At 42.2% G+C, this 13,170-nt stretch overlaps 1 protein-coding gene across 2 annotated transcripts in view; it reads left to right on the top strand.

Annotated features, from left to right (window-relative positions):
- The first annotated feature begins 11,354 nt into the window (after positions 1 to 11,354).
- Positions 11,355 to 13,170, top strand: part of dhx8 (DEAH (Asp-Glu-Ala-His) box polypeptide 8) — a 37,607-nt gene continuing 35,791 nt past the window's right edge. Inside the window, exon 1 of one of the 2 annotated variants that reach the window (XM_062056914.1) lies at positions 11,355 to 11,493. The gene's annotated coding sequence lies outside the window, so the exon portion shown is untranslated. The remainder of the gene's footprint in view (positions 11,494 to 13,170) is intronic. The other variant, XM_062056913.1, reaches the window with a different exon arrangement.

Raw genomic sequence — 13,170 nt, forward strand, 5'->3', positions numbered from 1 at the left:
GGTAGAAAGCAACAAGGTGGAGGTGTCCTCATGCAAACCTTCCGGAAGCACAGAAACGAGTCCAATAAAAGACGTGCGCAGGAAATCCGCCGACTATCTACTGTGATGTCCTCTCATACCACCTTCAACGCGCTAGACCCGCCCATCTCACCTGCACCTGACCCCCTCCCCTCACACCTTCAACCTTGTAGTCCCCCCCACCCCCACCCCGTGGGACAGGTCAGGTGCGTGTGGGTCTGCGTGTGACAATCAGTGCGCGTGTTTGTATATTCCGTGTTCAACATGTGCGTCTTTGTCGGTCAGGCTTTTGAAAGGAAGATATTTTTATGGTGACTGTGTTCTATTTGATGATCTATTTATGTAATAAACATGTGACTAAAGTGACCTCGACTCTCTGGTTCTTAGCAATCACGCACTAATAAAGTCAAGCCTCCTGAAGAGTTCTGTGTCTGCTGCCTTCTTACCACCGCGGTGACGAGAGGTCGGACGAGACCGACGGTGTCCAAGGTCTTTCTGACTTTGTGGTAAGACCCTTCTTTGTTCACAATGCTCATCTCGATCTAACCAATCTAAGTCTAAGGCTCGATCTGACCAATCTAAGTCTAAGGCTTGATCTGCTCAATCTATGGCTCGATCTGACCAACCTAAGTCTAAGCCTCGATCTGACCAATCCAAGTCTAAGGCTCGATCCAACCAATCTAAGTACAAGGCTCGATCTGACCAACCTAAGTCTAAGCCTCGATCTGACCAATCCAAGTCTAAGGCTCGATCCAACCAATCTAAGTCTAAGGCTCGATCTGACCAACCTAAGTCTAAGCCTCGATCTGACCAATCCAAGTCTAAGGCTCGATCCAACCAATCTAAGTACAAGGCTCGATCTGACCAACCTAAGTCTAAGCCTCGATCTGACCAATCTAAGTCTAAGGCTCGATCTGACCAATCTAAGTCTAAGGCTCGATCTGACCAACCATAAGTCTAAGGCTAGATCTGACCAATTTAAGTCTAAGGCTCGATCCGACCAACCTAAGTCTAAGGCTAGATTTGACCAATCTAAGTCTAAGGCTCGATCTGACTAAACTAAGTCTAAGGCTCGATCTGCTCAATCTAAGGCTCAATCTGCTCTATCTAAGGCTTGAACTGACCAATCTAAGTCTAAGGCTCGATCTGCTCAATCTAAGGCTCGATCTGACCAATCTAAGTCTAAGGCTCGATCTGACCAACCCTAAGTCTAAGGCTAGATCTGCCCAATCTAAGTCTAAGGCTTGATCTGACCAATCTAAGTCTAAGGCTCGATCTGACCAATCCAAGTCTAAGGCTCGATCTGACCAATCTAAGTCTAGGGCTCGATCTGCTCAATCTAGGGCTCAATCTGCTCTATCTAAGGCTTGATCTGACCAATCTAAGTCTAAGGCTCGATCTGCTCAATCTAAGGCTCGATCTGACCAATCTAAGTCTAAGGCTCGATCTGACCAACCCTAAGTCTAAGGCTAGATCTGCCCAATCTAAGTCTAAGGCTCGATCTGCTCAATCTAAGGCTCGATCTGACCAATCTAAGTCTAAGGCTCGATCTGACCAACCCTAAGTCTAAGGCTAGATCTGCCCAATCTAAGTCTAAGGCTCGATCTGACCAATCCAAGTCTGAGGCTCGATCTGACCAATCTAAGTCTAGGGCTCGATCTGCTCAATCTAAGGCTCAATCTGCTCTATCTAAGGCTTGATCTGACCAATCTAAGTCTAAGGCTCGATCTGCTCAATCTAAGGCTCGATCTGACCAATCTAAGTCTAAGGCTCGATCTGACCAACCCTAAGTCTAAGGCTAGATCTGACCAATCTAAGTCTAAGGCTCGATCTGACCAATCTAAGTCTAAGGCTTGATCCAACCAATCTAAGTACAAGGCTCGATCTGACCAACCTAAGTCTAGATCTGACCAATCTAAGTCTAAGGCTTGATCTGACCAACCCTAAGTCTAAGGCTTGATCTGACCAACCCTAAGTCTAAGCCTCGATCTGACCAATCTAAGTCTAAGGCTCGATCTGACCAATCTAAGTCTAAGGCTTGATCCAACCAATCTAAGTACAAGGCTCGATCTGACCAACCTAAGTCTAGATCTGACCAATCTAAGTCTAAGGCTTGATCTGACCAACCCTAAGTCTAAGGCTAGATCTGACCAATCCAAGTCTAAGGCTCGATCTGACCAATCTAAGTCTAAGGCTCGATCTGACCAATCCAAGTCTAAGGCTTGATCCAACCAATCTAAGTAGAAGGCTCGATCTGACCAACCTAAGTCTAAGGCTCGATCTGACCAATCTACGTCTAAGGCTCGATCTGCTCAATCTAGAGCTCGATCTGCCCAATCTAAGTACAAGGCTCGATCTGACCAACCTAAGTCTAAGGCTAGATCTGACCAACCATAAGTCTAAGGCTAGATCTGACCAATTTAAGTCTAAGGCTCGATCCGACCAACCTAAGTCTATGGCTAGATTTGACCAATCTAAATCTAAGGCTCGATCTGACTAAACTAAGTCTAAGGCTCGATCTGACCAATCTACATCTAAGGCTAGATCTGACCAATCTAAGTCTAAGGCTCGATCTGACCAATCTACGTCTAAGGCTCGATCTGCTCAATCTAAAGCTCGATCTGACCAATCTAAGTCTAAGGCTCGATCTGCTCAATCTAAGGCTCGATCTGACCAATCTAAGTCTAAGGCTCGATCTGCTCAATCTAAGGCTCGACCTGACCAACCTAAGTCTAAGGCTCGATCTGACCAATCTAAGTCTAAGGCTTGATCCGACCAATCTAAGTCTAAGGCTCGATCTGACCAATCTAAGGCTCGATCTGACCAATCTAAGTCTAAGGCTCGATCTGACCAACCCTAAGTCTAAGGCTAGATCTGACCAATCTAAGTACAAGGCTCGATCTGCTCAATCTAAGGCTAGATCTGACCAATCTAAATCTAAGGCTTGATCTGACCAACCCTAAGTCTAAGCCTCGATCTGACCAATCTAAGTCTAAGGCTCGATCTGACCAATCTAAGTCTAAGGCTCGATCTGACCAATCTAAGTCTAAGGCTCGATCTGACCAACCCTAAGTCTAAGGCTAGATCTGACCAATCCAAGTCTAAGGCTCGATCTGACCAATCTAAGTCTAAGGCTAGATCTGACCAATCTAAGTCTAAGGCTTGATCTGACCAACCCTAAGTCTAAGGCTAGATCTGACCAATCCAAGTCTAAGGCTCAATCTGACCAATCTAAGTCTAAGGCTCGATCTGACCAATCCAAGTCTAAGGCTTGATCCAACCAATCTAAGTACAAGGCTCGATCTGACCAACCTAAGTCTAAGCCTCGATCTGACCAATCTAAGTCTAAGGCTCGATCTGACCAATTTAAGTCTAAGGCTCGATCTGACCAACCATAAGTCTAAGGCTCGATCCGACCAACCTAAATCTAAGGCTCGATCTGACTAAACTAAGTCTAAGGTTTGATCTGACCAATCTAAGTCTAAGGCTCGATCTGACCAATGTAAGTCTAAGACTAGATTTGACCGATCTAAGTCTAAGGCTCAATCTGACTAATCTACATCTAAGGCTAGATCCGACCAACCTAAGTCTAAGGCTAGATCTGACCAACCTAAGTCTAAGGCTAGATCTGACCAATCTAAGTCTAAGGCTCGATCCGACCAATCTAAGTCTAAGGCTCGATCTGACCAATCTAAGTCTAAGGCTCGATCTGATCAATCTAAATCTAAGGCTAGATCTGACCAATCTACGTCTAAGGCTACATCTGACCAATATACATCTAAGGCTGGATCTGACCAATCTAAGTCTAGGGCTGGATCTGACCAATCTAAGTCTAAGGCTAGATCTGACCAATCTAAGTCTAATGCTAGATCTGACCAATCTAAGTCTAAGGCTGGATCTGACCAATCTAAGTCTAAGGCTCGATCTGACCAATCTACGTCTAAGGCTCGATCTGCTCAATCTAAAGCTCGATCTGACCAATCTACGTCTAAGGCTCGATCTGCTCAATCTAAGGCTAGATCTGACCAATCTAAGTCTAAGGCTCGATCTGACCAACCCTAAGTCTAAGGCTTGATCTGACCAATCTAAGTACAAGTCTCGATCTGACCAACCTAAATCTAAGCCTCGATCTGACCAATCTAAGTCTAAGACTCGATCTGACCAATCTAAGTCTAAGGCTCGATCTGCTCAATCTAAGGCTAGATCTGACCAGTCTAAGGCTACATCTGACCAATATACATCTAAGGCTCGATCTGACCAGCCGTAAGTCTAAGGCTCGATCTGACCAACCCTAAGTCTAAGGCTAGATCTAACCAATCCAAGTCTAAGGCTCGATCTGACCAATCTAAGTCTAAGGCTCGATCTGACCAATCTAAGTCTAAGGCTCGATCTGACCAATCTAAGTCTAAGGCTCGATCTGACCAATCTAAGTCTAAGGCTCGATCTGACCAATCCAAGTCTAAGGCTAGATCTGACCAATCCAAGTCTAAGGCTCGATCTGACCAATCTAAGTCTAAGGCTCGATCTGACCAATCTAAGTCTAAGGCTCGATCTGACCATCCTAAGTCTAAGCCTCGATCTGACCAACCTATGTCTATGACCATGAACTGACAAAGTCTACTCGGGTGAGGGACGAAACGTCTTCTAAGACAAACCAAACAGTCCAGTTACGATTGATTGAATGCCCTGAGATGACAAGGACCAGGATGAATGACAATGACATTGACATAGAATCATATTTGTGTCCTCAGGGCATTGAGCATTGAACTGGATTGTTTTGATTATCTTGGAAGACATTTCGCCTTTCATCCGGGCAAGTTTTATTCATTCGTGCTCACAGACTACGATGGGACAGCTCTAGTCTCAGAGCCTGGTGCCAAATCCAAAGTACTTATTGTCTACAAGAAAGAGTTTTGCTCTACTGTGGTGCAACAACAAATGAGCTAAATTCCATAAACACTTTGGATCCCGCACCAGTTTCTCTGCCTAGAACTGTCCTTTCAAAGTCTGTGAGCATGAACTGATGAAGCCTGCTTCTGAGGCAATCTGAACAGTCCAGTTTGCGATTGTTTCAATGGCCTAATAAAACAATGACATGATGAATAAGAATATTATGTGTCGCTTCCAAATCTGAGGTCATGGATTGCACCCTTTCGGGTTGGGAACAAGGTCTTACCCCAGGTACAAGTGTCTTAAGATCTTGTTCCTGAGTGATGGAAAGCTGGAACTGAGATCGGCAGGTGAATCAGTGAATCTGCAGTAATGTACCGGGTCATTTTTCTCAATGTATGTTCCTACTCTCACAAGCTTTGGACGGTGAATGAAATAGCAATTAGATCGCTGAGACAAGCAACCAAAAATGGTTTCCTTTACGGCGTGGCAGGACTCACCCTAAAAGACAGGTTTAGGATCTCGGTCATCTGGAAGGATCTTAGAGTGGAGTCGCTGATCCTTTGCATCAAGAGACGCTAATTAAGGTAACCCGGGCATCTAGTCCGGATACCTTTTGAAGGCCTCAGCGCTGAGGTGTTCCGGGCATGCCAAGTCTGGAGAAATCTCTGGTATAGAAATCTGTTTTGCTGCTGGCTGGGAACACTTTGGTGTCCTCGCGGTGGAACTGGAAGAGTTGACCGGAGACTAAGAAGTCCGGGCTTCCCTACTGAGACTCCTGCTCCTGCGACTGGAGGAAAATGGATGGGTTTTGCTCAAGGTCTGGTGCACCAAAAGCGGTTGTAGGGACGACTTATCTAGCTCGGGGCGAGTCAGAGGCGCTTAAAATAGTTTTTTTTTCCTTTATAGAACTTAAAAAGCAAGTGTTTAAGTGCCTCTTCTATGCAAAGTGTGGCAAACAAGTTACGTAATTTGAAGGCGGCAAAATAGGCTAAAAAGTTAGCATGCTAACACTTAGCATGGGTCAAGTACCAAGTTACGTCATTTTAATGCTGCAAAATTGGCTAAAAAAGTTAGCATGCTAACAGTTAACATGTGTCAAGTACCATGTTATATGACTCTAAGGTGTTCAGGTGCAAAATTGGCTAAAAGAAAGTTGACACATGCTAACTGTTAGCGTGTTAACTTCCTTTTAGCCAATTTTTCCGCCTTCAAATTACATAACTAGGTATTTGACACATGCTAACTGTCAGCATGCAAAGTTTTCAGCCAAGTTTGCACCTGAACACCTTAGAGTCATATAACTTGGTACTTGACACATGTTAACTGTTTGCGTGCTAACTTTTTTTGGGCCAATTTCGCCCCCTTAAAATTACGTAACTTGGTACTTGACACATGTTAACTGTTTGCGTGCTAACTTTTTTTGGGCCAATTTCGCCCCCTTAAAATTACGTAACTTGGTACTTGACACATGCTAACTGTCAACATGCTAACGTTTTTCGCCAATTTTGCATCTGAACACCTTAGAGTCATATAACATGGTACTTGACACATGTTAACTGTTAGCATGCTAACTTTTTTAGCCAATTTTGTCGCCTTAAATTTACGTAACTTGGTACTTGACACATGCTAACTGTTAAAGTGCTAAGTACCAAGTTACGTAAATTTAAGGCGGCAAAATTGGCTAAAGAAGTTAGCATGTTAACAGTAAACGTGTCAAGTACAAAGTTACGTAATTTTAAGGCGGCAAAATTGGCAAAAAAAAGTTAGCATGTTAACAGTTAACATGTGTCAAATACCTAGTTATATGACTCTAAGGTGTTCAGGTGCAAAATTGGCTAAAAAAGTTAGCACGCTAACAGTTAACATGTGCCAAGTACCTAGTTACATAATTTAATATTGGCAAAATTGGGTAAAAAGTTAGCATGCTAACAGTTAACATTTGTCAAGTACCAAGTTATAATACTCTAAGGTGTTCAGGTGCAAAATTGGCACACAAAAAAAACAGTTAGCATGCTAACAATAAGCATGTTGTAAGTAACACGTGAGCTTTATTTAATTGTTTCAACTCACATGTAAACAAATGTGCCACAGCGTCAATTCCGGTCCTTCAACAAATGCTATTTCTTTGCTTCTTTATTTGCTTTCTTTGCTTCTTTGCTCACAGAAACCAGATGTCAAAAAAGTCACATTCAGGTCGCATTGCGTTCAGACTGAAGTCCAGTTTGAACAGATCCGATTCCAATCAGGTTTTTTGTAAGGGGCGCCGGAAGTTGGCAGACCCGTCAGCGATCCTGTTCTGTCTCCTTGTGTAATGTTTGATCCTGTTCTGTCTCCCTGTAATGTTTGATCCTGTTCTGTCTCCCTGTAATGTTTGATCCTGTTCTGTCTCCCGGTAATGTTTGATCCTGTTCTGTCTCCCTGTAATGTTTGACCCTGTTCTGTCTCCCTGTAATGTTTGATCCTGTTCTGTCTCCCTGTAATGTTTGATCCTGTTCTGTCTCCCTGTAATGTGTGATCCTGTTCTGTCACCCTGTAATGTTTGATCCTCTTCTGTCACCCTGTAATGTTTGATCCTGTTCCGTCTCCCTGTAATGTTTGATCCTGTTCTGTCTCCCTGTAATGTTTGATCCTGTTCTGTCTCCCTGTTATGTTTGACCCTGTTCTGTCTCCCTGTAATGTTTGACCCTGTCCTGTCTCCCTGTAATGTTTGATCCTGTTCTGTCTCCCTGTAATGTTTGACCCTGTTCTGTCTCCCTGTAATGTTTGATCCTGTTCTGTCTCCCTGTAATGTTTGATCCTGTTCTGTCTCCCTGTAATGTGTGATCCTGTTCTGTCACCCTGTAATGTTTGATCCTGTTCTGTCTCCCTGTAATGTGTGATCCTGTTCTGTCACCCTGTAATGTTTGATCCTGTTCTGTCACCCTGTAATGTTTGATCCTGTTCCGTCTCCCTGTAATGTTTGATCCTGTTCTGTCTCCCTGTAATGTTTGATCCTGTTCTGTCTCCCTGTTATGTTTGACCCTGTTCTGTCTCCCTGTAATGTTTGACCCTGTCCTGTCTCCCTGTAATGTTTGATCCTGTCCTGTCTCCCTGTAATGTTTGATCCTGTTCTGTCTCCCTGTAATGTTTGATCCTGTTCTGTCTCCCTGTAATGTTTGATCCTGTTCCGTCTCCCTGTAATGTTTGATCCTGTTCTGTCTCCCTGTAATGTTTGATCCTGTTCTGTCTCCCTGTAATGTTTGTCTGCTCTTGAATGGGATTGTGCTGAAAATGTTAATTTCCCCTCAGGGATTAATTAAGTATTTCTGATTCTGATTCAGGAGTACTTTCTTTTTTTTTTTTTTTCTTTTTTTCTTTTCTTTTTTTTTTACATCTACATCCTGATGTGGCCTGAATCTGATGCCAAAAGATCAGATTTGAAGCACTTTGGAGCGTTTAGACTGGCAAAAAAAAAAAATCAGATCTGTGTCACTTTGGGTGTAAAACAGTCAGATTTGGTGTGCAGTGTAAACGGGGCCTATAGATGCAAACTTAAACTGTGCTCATATTGTTTCCAAAAAAAATGTACAAAAACACTAAAAACGTGTGTTCTGGGTTTGTTTTTTTTACGGCCACTCAACTTGAGGGTTCCAGGTTCGATCCCCGCTTCCGCCATCCTAGTCACTGCCGTTGTGTCCTTGGGCAAGACACTTTACCCACCTGCTCCCAGTGCCACCCACACTGCTTTAAATGTAACTTCGATATTGGGTTTCACTATGTAAAAGCGCTTTGAGTCACGAGAGAAAAGCGCTATATAAATATAAATCACTTCACTTCACTTTTGTTTTTGTTTTGTTTTTTTTTTGTTTTTATCAAGCATGAAATAAAAACAAGATGCAAACCCCTCATAGGCCAATAAAGACTGCTGGTTAGCACATGTTGTTAGCGTGCGCGTGTTCAATTTGGATTTTAGTTTTTGTGTTGTCAAGTGAAGTGGGCCATGTTGGGGGGGGGGTGTAGGGGGGGTCTGTTGTGGGGGACGTGATCTCACTAAGGCAGCTTTCCTGACAGCCAATCCCAGTGAAGCTGCTTGGACTCTTAGCCCCGCCTCCTCGGTCCGTCCTACTGTATAGCCCCCACATCACCACCCCTCCCCTTCTTTACTGCACACACACACACTTCATGTCTATGCTCGATCATTGCAGGAATTTTCCACTCCGGCGAGGAAGAAGGCCGGAGGCCTCGCTCGGGTGCTGTTGAAGAAGCGTTCCAAATATTTCCTCCCTCGCCCGGTCTCTGATTGCCGAGCGGAGAAAGCAGGCATGAGCCCTGCCATGTGGGTTTAAGCATGTACGTCGGAGGCCCCTCTTACATAAGCGCCCCTCCCCCCACACACGCGGCCCCGCACATACGTGGGCTGCAAATCAGGTCAGGCGAGGACGGCGGTCGGCTGAAACCGGAGACGCTCGTCTCGTGTTGTCCTTTAGACGGGACTTGGACGTTCGGTTGGGTAAGCACGGGTCACGTCGAGATTTAACGTCACTTTTTCAATGCACACATCAATAATTCCCCAAAAAAACACACAAATGTGTTAAATTATCCAAAGTGCGGCCCGCAGCTTGTTTTTTATTGGCCCGCGACACATTCGAAAGACAAAATTAACAAACAAAAACAACCTCTAAAATATGCAATTTGGGGAGAAATTGCGTGTGGAAGCTGAAATGGAGATACTTTTACTGCGTCAAGTAACAAGTTATATGACTTTGAAGCGTTCGCATGCAAAATTAGCTAAGGAAAAAAGTTAGCATGCTAACAGTTAGCATGTGTCAAGCACCACGTTAAATGACTCTGAGGCGTTCGGCTGCAAAATTAGCTAAAAAGGTTAGCATGCTATCAGTTAGCATGTGTCAAGTACCAAGTTATATGACTCTAAGGCTGCAAAATTAGCTAAGAAGGTTAGCATGCTAAAAGCTGGCATGTGCCAAGTACCAAGCTATATGACTCCGAGGCGTTCGGCTGTAAAATGGGCTAAAAAAAAGTCAACATGCTAACAGTTAGCATGTGTCGAGTACCAACTTATATAATTCTGAGGCGTTCAGCTGCAAAATTAGCTAAAAAAAAGTCAATATGCTAACAGTTGGCATGTGTCAAGTACCAAGTTATATAAGTCTAAGGCTGCAAAATTGGCTAAAAAGGTTAGCATGCTAAGATTTAGCATGTGCCAAGTACCAAGTTGTATGACTCCGAGGCGTTTGGCTGTAAAATGGGCTTAAAAAGTCAACATGCTAACAGTTAGCATGTGTCGAGTACCAAGTTTTATGACTCTGAGGCGTTTGGTAGCAAAATTCGCTGAAAAAGTTAGCATGCTAACAGTTAACATGTGTCAAGTACCAAGTTGCATAAGTCTAAGGCTGCAAAATTGGCTAAAAAGGTTAGCATTCTAAGATTTAACATGTGTCAAGTACCACGTTATATGACTCCGAGGCGTTTGGCAGCAAAATGGGCCTAAAAAGTCAACATGCTAACGTTAGACATGTGTCGAGTACCAAGTTATATGATTCTGAGGCGTTCAGCTGCAAAATGGGGTGAAAAAAAGTCAATATGCTAACAGTTAGCATGTGTCAAGTACCAAGTTATATAAGTCTAAGGCTGCAAAATTGGCTAAAAAGGTTAGCATGTTAAGATTTAGCATGTGCCAAGTACCAAGTTAGATGACTCTGAGGCGTTTGGCTGCAAAATGGGCTTAAAAAGTCAACATGCTAACAGTTAGCATGTGTCGAGTACCAAGTTATATGATTCTTAAGCGTTTGGTAGCAAAATTTGCTGAAAAAGTTAGCATGCTAACAGTTAGCATGTGTCAAGTACCAAGTTGCATAAGTCTAAGGCTGCAGAATTGGCTAAAAACGTTAGCATGCTAAGATTTAGCATGTGTCAAGTACCACGTTATATGACTCCGAGGCGTTCGGCTGCAAAATTACCTGAAAAGGTTAGCATGCTAACAGTTAGCATGTGCCAAGTACCAAGTTATGTAAGTCTAAGGCTGCAAAATTAGCTAAAAAGGTTAGCATGCTAAGATTTAGCATGTGTCAAGTACCAAGTTATATGACTCCCAGGCGTTTGGCTGCAAAATGGGCTGAAAAAGTCAAGATGCTAACAGTTAGCATGTGTCGAGTACCAAGATAGATAACTCTGAGGCGTTTGGCAGCAAAATGGGCTGAAAAAAAATGTCAATATGCTAACAGTTAGCATGCGTCAAGTGTCACGCAAGTGAGGGATGTCTTGTCTTGGTTTTTTTGTGTCTTGTGAATTTCATGTTTTATTTTGAAAAATAACTCTCCTCTCGTTTCAGGTCACTTGCCTTTCCTTATGTGTCATCAGTCTGACGTCATCCCTGATTGTTTCCACCTGTTCCTCATTACCCCCACGTGTCTTATAAGCCCACGCCTCCCTTTGTTCCGTGCCAGATTGTCTCGTGCATCTCCAGCATCATACCCAATCCTTGTCTTGTTTTGTTGTCCAGGTCCTGAATTTGCTATTTTGAGTTTTCCTTTTCTCCTCTTAAGCGGAGTGAATTTTTGTTTGTAAAGTTTTCAAGTCGCGGTGGTGAGTTCAGTCTCGTGTTACTAGAGAAGGTACAGGAATGACGGCGTGGCGAAGTTGGTAGAGTGGCTGTGCCAGCAATCGGAGGGTTGCTGGTTACTGGGGTTCAATCCCCACCTTCTACCATCCTAGTCACAATACATGTTCACATTATTTATTTATTGACTGTATCTAAAAAAGATAAAAATATATTTTTATTTAAATGAAGATATGAAATAATCCTAAATGAAATACAATGACTTGGTTTATATTATTGTATATACTAGGTCAGGGGTCACCAACCTTTTTGAAACCAAGAGCTACTTCTTGGGTAGTGATTAATGCGAAGGGCTACCAGTTAGATACACACTTAAATAAATTGCCGGAAGTAGCCAATTTGCTCAATTTACCTTTAACTCTGTTATTATTAATAATTAATGATATTTATCTTTGTGGAAACACTGATCATCTTAATGATTTCTCACAATAAATATATATAGAAACAGATAAATATCAATATGCAACACTTCATTTTTATATTTTCTCTAAGTGCACATTTTTCAAATTGAACATTTTCAAATGATCACTTCTAAGACAGTCTTGTGAAATCACAATATCCCATTTTAACTAGCTAGCCACTAACATTTTTTTTTAACAAATCATGAATTACTTTGCACCATGTTTGTACAAATAATAACTCATGTAAAATACAAAAGTAAACTCTCAAATTTTTAAATCATGTCACACTTTGAACTGGACACCAAATCTGTTATCTGTTTCTTTGTCAGTTAGTGGGAAGCCTGGCATTGCATGCTGTTAACTAGTGTGTTGTACTCTGGTGTGTAACTTGACACTGCAACTCTGAGTGAGTCTTGCAGATGTGCATCAGTGAGGCATGTTCTGTGTTTGTTCTTGATGAAGTTCATGTCAGAAAAGGCTGATTCACAAAGATAAGATTTTTCCTCATTGCTTGTGGAACCTTCTTAATCTTTTGGACATATTTTCACAGCGATCTGGCCTTAAGCGTAATTATGATAAATGTAAAATGTTAAGGATCGGAAATCTAAAGGGAACGTCCTTTCGAATGGAATGCAAAGTGCCTGTTTTGTGGACAGATGGACCAGTTAACATACTTGGTGTTGTTGTCCCAGAAAATCTGGAAGATCTAGGCTCAGTAAATTATGATAATCGACTAAGAAAGCTGGACAAAATTATGCAATTATTGGACAAAAAACATGTACTGTATCAAAAGAAATTGTATCCTTTTTTACAAGTGACCCCCTCCCAGAGAGTCTGCTGGGAAACATGGCGGGGTTCATAAAGGAAACAATCCACACATAATGGTGTTTTCAATTTTATGTGCCAGAAAAAAGAGACTATATTTTGCAGCAGTTAATATGGATGAACTCTAATATTGTAATAGATGGAAAGCCTTTCTTTTGGAAAAATATTTTTGAAAGAGGAATCATTTTTGTCAATGATATTATCAATGAGAATGGTAAAATTATGAAGTATGATGAATTTAGAGCTATGTATGTTGATGCTTGCTCAAGCTTTTCATTTTATCAACTAACTGGAGTAATTGGGAAAAGATGGAAACAAATAATTAATTATGGAACTACTAAATTATTAGTTTGTAAACCTCTAATAAGAAATTCTAGTTGGCAAAAAGGAACTAAAATAAATAGAAAAATATATAAT

The sequence above is a fragment of the Entelurus aequoreus genome, linkage group LG08, assembly GCF_033978785.1.
Source record: "Entelurus aequoreus isolate RoL-2023_Sb linkage group LG08, RoL_Eaeq_v1.1, whole genome shotgun sequence".
NCBI classification, from domain to species: Eukaryota; Metazoa; Chordata; class Actinopteri; order Syngnathiformes; family Syngnathidae; genus Entelurus; species Entelurus aequoreus.